Source organism: Mustelus asterias, chromosome 11, assembly GCF_964213995.1.
Source record: "Mustelus asterias chromosome 11, sMusAst1.hap1.1, whole genome shotgun sequence".
In the NCBI taxonomy this organism is placed as follows: Eukaryota; Metazoa; Chordata; class Chondrichthyes; order Carcharhiniformes; family Triakidae; genus Mustelus; species Mustelus asterias.
The window spans coordinates 2,493,232-2,498,382 of NC_135811.1; the positions used below are offsets into that span (position 1 = coordinate 2,493,232).

Genomic DNA, 5,151 nt, shown 5'->3' on the forward strand with positions numbered 1-5,151 from the left:
TGTGTTAGTTGGTATGTGACCTCAGACTTTTGTATCTTTTTCCCAATGGAAGAAGGTGGAAGAGAGAATGTCCGGGGTACGTGGGGTCCTTAATTATGCTGGCTGCTTTGCTGAGGCAGCGGGAAGTGTAGACGGAGTCAATGGATGGGAGGTTGGTTTGCGTGATGGACTGGGCTACATTCACGACCTTTTGTAGTCTAATCTAGTTTTCAGAGGGACATCACACCTGAGCCAAAATACAATAATTGCTTGTCACAGACACACATGTGCATTCCAACATTAGAGAATGGTCAGGAGCAGGAACCCTAGCAGATATTGCAGGGGTGGGGTGGAGGTTATGTTCTGCTCCTGTTTTTGGCGGTGACAACAACAGAGGAATGTAGAAACTGGAAGCTGGAGGAGGCCACTTGGCCCTTCGAGCCTGCTCCGCCATTCATTTAGATCATGGCTGATCATCGAATTCAATATCCTGATCCCCCCCTTCCCCCATATCCCTCGATCCCTTTAGCCACAAGAGTTATATCTAATTTTTTCTTGAAATCAGACAATGTTTTGGCCTCAACTACTTTCTGTGGGAGTGAATTCCACACATTCACCACCCTCTGGGTGAAGAAATTTCTCCTCACCTCAGTTCTAAAAGATTTACCCCTTATCCTCAAACTATGACCCCTAGTTCTGGACTCCCCCACCATTGGAAACATTCTTTCTGAATCCAACCTGTCTAACCCTGTTAGAATTTTAAAGTTTCCATGAGATCCCCTCTCACTCTTCTAAACTCCTAATCCTAACCAACTTTATTTCTCCTCATATGACAGACCTGCCATCCCAGGAATCAGCCTGGTAAACCTTCGCTGGACTCCCTCTGTAGCAAGGACATCCTTCCTCAGATAAGGACACCAAAACTGCACACAATACTCCAGGTGTGGCCTCACCAATGCCCTGTACAGACGGAGAATCACACAGGGGTCCCAAAATGACTTTTACACTGGTGCTCCCTCCCCAATGATGTAATGGGAATCCAGATCATAGAAATCATAGAAACCCTACAGTGCAGAAGGAGGCCATCGAGTCTGCACCGACCACAATCCCACCCAGGCCCTACCCCCACATATTTTACCTGCTAATCCCCCTAACCTACACATCTCTGGACTCTAAGGGGCAATTTTTAACCTGGCCAATCAACCTAACCCGCACATCTTTGGACTGTGGGACGAAACCGGAGCACCCGGAGGAAACCCACGCAGACACGAGGAGAATGTGCAAACTCCACACAGACAGTGACCCGAGCCGGGAATCGAACCTGGGACCCTGGAGCTGTGAAGCAGCAGTGCTAACCACTGTGCTACCGTGCCGCCCAATTGTGCCAAGGGGTAAGTATCAGGGAGCAGTGCCAGAAGGGGAAGTGCCAGGGGACAGTACTCAGGAAATGCCAGGGGGGTTGTACCAGGGGAAGTGCCAGGGGGCACTGTTGGTGAGGATTGTTCTATGGTGAACAGTATGTGTGCGAAAGAGGTGAGTGTGCGTGTGAATGTGTGTGTGTGCAAGAGCTGAATCTCGCTCTGCTCCTCTGCGTTGTACTCTCCCTCTGCCTCACTCTGCTTACTTCGTGTAAAATAATATTTGAATTATTGAGAAACCTCCCAACATAAACTTTGGGCTGGAAAGTTTCCTCAGCTTTGATTCCAGCACTAATCTACATCAACGCAGGAGGCACTGGGTAATGTGTTTCATTGAAGGACTTTCTCATATTACTGCCTGCTCCCCATGTCTGTCTTGGTCGCCTGATTTTAAACATCTTGCCTGCTGTGGGGTGGACTTGTCCAGAGCTGACTTAATTACTGCCAGCAAGAGAGAATAGAAACAGCATTTTAGCAACACAATGGCACACGTTGTGAATTGTGTTAACATCAGCATTAAAGTATCGATTGTAATCTGTGTCAGTAATTCAGCCACACACACAATCAGGCTGACACAGAGGGTGGATGTTCATGCTCCTGGGTTGGGTCCAAACAGAGGTGGACCAGAAGGAAATGGCCACTGAGTGATGTGTCCAGGAGTCCCAGCTCCATTTGCACCCTCAGATATTTTCACAGAGCAGGGGGGAAAGAGCAAACCCTGGAAGCTGTCCTCTCCTGCTCAGGAGACAGCTGTGGGTTCACTCGGAGCCTGACTCCGGGAAGTTTCAGAATTTATACGGAGTCGGCCAACTCCTGATTCCAAATCCCACCCAAAGAGTCACAAACAAACAAACCATAAGCAGACACACAAAGACACACACACATATATGAACAAAGCACAGGAACAGGCCCTCCCGCCCTCCAAGCCTGCACCAACCATGCTGATAAAGTTGGTTCCATTGGGGCTCGAACCCAGAACCTTCTGCGTGTAAAGCAGACATGATAACCACTACACTACAGAACCCACTGATATAGGGGGCGGTACGGTGGCACAGTGGTTAGCACTGCTGCCTCACAGTACCAGGGACCCAGGTTCGATTCCCGGTTTGGGTCACTGTCTGTGTGGAGTCTGCATATTCTCCTCATGTCTGCCTGGGTTTCCTCCCAGCATCCAAAAAAAGTGCTGGTTAGGGTGCATTGAGCCATGCTAAATTCTCCCTCAGTGTACCCGAACAGGTGCCGGAGTGTGGCGACTCGCGGATTTTCACAGTAACTTAATTGCAGTGTGAATGTAAGCCTACTTGTGACACTGATAACACAGACACACACCGATTGGGTTTTTTCATCAGCTGCATGGAGACATGAAACATGGATTGGACGCTGGAAAAGTTTAACAGTAAATGGTTTTGCCTCCTTTACAATCCACCATGTAATGCTGTACCATGAGTTGTATCTGTGTTCAGTAAGGTGAGTTATGACAGTGCTGTGATTGAAACTTGTACATACCCATTAGATAACAACCTTTGTCAGCTTGTTACTTGTGCTAACTGGCAAGCTATCAAGTAAAAGATCAGCATTGTCAATGTGGAAAAGTATGAGTTTTTAAAAAGTGCATCTGATGGATAAAAGGGAGAGCACATTTCACACTTTTGAAAGGGTGGCCGAGTATGATAATGATGTGTAAATGTTTAATCTTTTTCCATTGCTTTTACAAATTCAGTCCAGATATCTGTTGAGCAGTTCTGAAGTCTATTTACTTGGGGAGTTTTATGGGCTATTCAATGTTATAATAGAGCTTGTGAGTTATGTTTATAAAGTAGCTAATGAGTGAGGGGGTGAGGGTCAGGAGGGTGAGGAGAAATGTTGAGGGTGGGTGCTGAGAGTGGTCAGAAGGTTCAACTATATCTAATTGCAACCGAAGCACAGGGCTGGGGTGGTTTGGAAATAATCCATCCAGCTTGTTCACCCCTGATCACACAGCATCAGCGGTGAACTAGCCAGATGGATTCAGAACTGGCTTGGCCATAGAAGACAGAGGGTAGTGGTGGAAGGGTGTTTTTCTGAATGGAGGTCTGTAACTAGTGATGTTCATGATGTGGAGATGCCGTGTGTGTGTCTGTAACTAGTGATGTTCCGCAGGGATCAGTGCTGGGACCTCTGCTGTTTGTAATATATATAAATGACTTGGAAGAAAACATCGCTGGTCTGATTAGCTAGTTTGCAGATGATACTAAGATTGCTGGAGTTGCAGATAGTGATGAAGATTGTCAGAGAATACAGCAGGATATAGATAGGCTGGAAAATTGGCCGGAGAAATGGCAGATGGGATTTACTCCGGACAAGTGCGAGGTGATGCATTTTGGTAGATCCAATTCAGGTGGGAGCTATAAAATAAATGGCAGGACAATCAGGGGCATCGACACACAGAGAGATCTGGGAGCACAGGTCCACAGATCCTTAAAAGTGGCAGCACAGGTGGAAAAGATGGTGAAGAAAGCAAATGGCACGCTCGCCTTCATTGGACGGGGCAAATTATGTTACAGTTGTTGGTTAGGCCACATTTGGAATACTGTGTCCAACTCTGGTCACCACACGACTAGAAGAATATGGAGGCTTTGGATAGAGTACAGAAAAGGTCTACCAGGATGTTGCCTGGAATGGAGGGTATTAGCTATGAGGAGAGATTGAATAAACTGGGCTTATTCTCCCTGGAAAGCCAGAGGCTGAGAGGCGACCGGATAGAAATTTATAAAATTATGAGGGGTATGGATAGGGTGAACAGTTGGAAGCTTTTCCCAGAGCAGAAATGACAATTACAAGGGGGCACAAGTTCAAGGTAAGGGGGCAAAGGTTCAGTGGAGATGTGCGGGGGAAGGTTTTTTACACAGAGGGTGGTGGGGGCCTGGAATGCACTGCCCAGTGAGGGGGTTGAGGCAGATACGTTAATGACATTTAAGACTTATCTTATAAGACACATGAACAGAAGGGGAATAGAGGGATACAAGCGGTTGGTCTAGATAGGACAACGTTATTGGCGCAGGCTTGGAGGGCCGAAGGGCCTGTTCCTGTGCTGTGTTGTTCTTTGTTCTTTGAAATGGATACAGTCCTTTTAACCTTCTTGCTCTGAACTTGGACCACCTCAGTTTCTGCAGCCCCTCTCCCGGTCATCTTAGATCTTAGAGCGCTAGAAAATCCCACTTCATGGCATTTTTCAAGAAGGGGACAGAAATGGGACACAGAATTAATCCCATCTTCCAATTCCCACATCCAACATTGAAATCCAGTCCAAAGAGCCACAAACAGACACACAATCTTATACAGGTATACGGGTGTGTTTATATACCCGTAAATCGGGCGGCACGGTAGCACAGTGGTTAGCACTGCTGCTTCACAGCTCCAGGGTCCCGGGTTCGATTCCCGGCTCGGGTCACTGTCTGTGTGGAGTTTGCACATTCTCCTCGTGCCTGCGTGGGTTTCCTCCGGGTGCTCCGGTTTCCTCCCACAGTCCAAAGATGTGCGGGTTAGGTTGATTGGCCAGGTTAAAAATTGCCCCTTAGAGTCCTGGGATGTGTAGGTTAGAGGGATTAGCGGGTAAATATGTGGGGGTAGGGCCTGGGTGGGATTGTGGTCGGTGCAGACTCGATGGGCCGAATGGCCTCCTTCTGCACTGTAGGGTTTCTATGATTTCTATGATACATAAACAGGTGCACACAAACACGCGCACACATATACACAATCAGACACACACATATAC

The 5,151-nt window shown here is 47.5% G+C and overlaps 1 non-coding gene across 1 annotated transcript; it reads right to left on the reverse strand.

Annotated features, from left to right (window-relative positions):
- Nucleotides 1–2,348: 2,348 nt before the first annotated feature.
- On the reverse strand, nt 2,349–2,421 carry trnav-uac (transfer RNA valine (anticodon UAC)). The gene has a single exon. It is a non-coding gene; the product is annotated as a tRNA-Val (tRNA).
- Nucleotides 2,422–5,151: the final 2,730 nt, after the last annotated feature.